Raw genomic sequence first — 1905 nt, forward strand, 5'->3', positions numbered from 1 at the left:
ACAATCCTACCACAATCTAAATTCTCCAACTGGGTGAAATTGTACGTGCCAAACAATTACGTACCCTTATGTGTAGTACTAATCATTAAACTAATTACAAACCTGTTAATTACTGTATTGAAAGTTAATGTGTTAAAGTATCAATATATGATGTTATCCAAACACACTTTTTTAAATATATACTGATGTCTCTGATGCACCCTTTTGTTTTTAAGAGAAGTTAGAAAACTACATTTTCTATTTGTTATTTATAGAAAAAAAAAATAGAAAACAGGTTTAGTTTACCTATTTTTCTAAGAGTCTTGATTTTTGTTCCATTTTTGTTGTTGTTGTCGTCGTCTTACGTTTATAATAAATTAGTATTTTTACCTCTCTCTCCACTTATTACAAATTAAATGGAATAAGGAAATGTAAAAAAAAAAAAAAAAAACATGAAGCAAATTATTAAAAAAAAAAAAACAGTTATGGTATATGCATAAATATCAAGTCATGATCTGCACTGTTCATAAAATTAAAAGCAACTGCAAGCATGGGGCTCGAGAGCAATATAGAATGACTAGCAAAGAATTATGTGCGTCCATTACTCAATAGAAAAAAAAAATCAAAAGATGAAATTCCGTTTTCATCCCAGTGTTAAGTGTCATATGAGAAGAGGTCAACAAATATGGGCTTGCAAAGAAAATTAGATTAATTTCATTGCAATCATTCCACTCATTTTCCATGCGGGATACTTTTGTTTTTTGCTTACATTCCCTGCGGAATACTAATGCCATATATATACTTGTTCACCAACATCCCAGATAACTATGGGCAAAAGGAAGTAGGGTTTCATGCGTTTTGTGGGTGTGGAGAATGTGAATCAGAAGCCCCATGGTGTGAACGTCGGAGGGGGAAACTACGGTGCAGAACAAAAACGCTCCATTTCGGCACGTGAGGAATTCCAATCTGTTTAGTCCATCCAATTCACAAATTAAAATTAAATTAAATTTTGCATTTGTTTAATCCATCAAATTCACTAAATGTTTATTTTAATTTCGCATTTGATTCCTAATAATTTAATTCACAAATGATCATGTTTTATAAAATCCTACAATGAACTTGGAAGTTTTGACTGTCAGATATCAACATCTAAAACACACCTTAAAATTGACCTAAAGCTTGGTTTAAGCATCCAATTTTTTGACCCGGGCCGCCGCGACACGCTGACAACAGCAATGACCGGCGCCGTGGCGAGATGCTGGACTTCCGGAACCTGAAGGTGGTTTCCACCGTGGGGCGTGGTGTTTCTGGCGCGGTCGTACGGGCGATGGCGGGTGCAAGAGGGTGTCGTTCGAGAGGCACATACTGCGTCATTTCGATCACCCGCTTTTTCCACGGTTCCGTGGGGCCTTCAAGACGGAGCAGCTCACGGGGTTTGCTATTGATTATTGCCACGGTGGGAATCTGCATTCTCTTAGGAAGAGGCAACCGGAGAAAACGTTCTCTGAAAAAAGCATAAGGTACCCCTTTTAATGCAAAAAACATATAATTCTTTTTAAAAAATTATGATGCTAGCGTTATTTTTAAGTAGTCATTTGCAGAAGCGAAATCAAAACACATAAAAGCTTCAAACTTGTGCAGAAAAAAAAAATGCTCGCTGCTGCTACTTCAGCTTCTCGGCACCTTCTTCAACGCGATGCCAGAATCGGTGCTTGCAGTGGCAGTGGCAATCGAGTTCGTTCTCTTTTGACTGCTTCTGCCATCACCACAACCTACCCAATTCGCATTAGAAAATGTTACAGTGACGGTTATGGAATTAGTTTCAATAACCCTAAACACAGAACCCGCCCAAGTTTGCTTTTTGCTGTAAAAGGGTTCCTCTCTGATTCATCAAATTCTAATTCCCCACATGGCAGAGTTACCAGA

At 37.5% G+C, this 1905-nt stretch overlaps 1 long non-coding RNA gene across 1 annotated transcript; it reads right to left on the reverse strand.

Annotated features, from left to right (window-relative positions):
- Positions 1–339: 339 nt before the first annotated feature.
- LOC102663934 (uncharacterized) lies at positions 340–1905 on the reverse strand. The gene is made up of 3 exons (XR_415517.3): positions 1663–1905; positions 1140–1483; positions 340–945 (listed from the first exon to the last, which is right to left on the reverse strand). It is a non-coding gene; the product is annotated as an uncharacterized lncRNA (long non-coding RNA).

Source organism: Glycine max, chromosome 8 (assembly GCF_000004515.6).
Source record: "Glycine max cultivar Williams 82 chromosome 8, Glycine_max_v4.0, whole genome shotgun sequence".
Taxonomy (NCBI): Eukaryota; Viridiplantae; Streptophyta; class Magnoliopsida; order Fabales; family Fabaceae; genus Glycine; species Glycine max.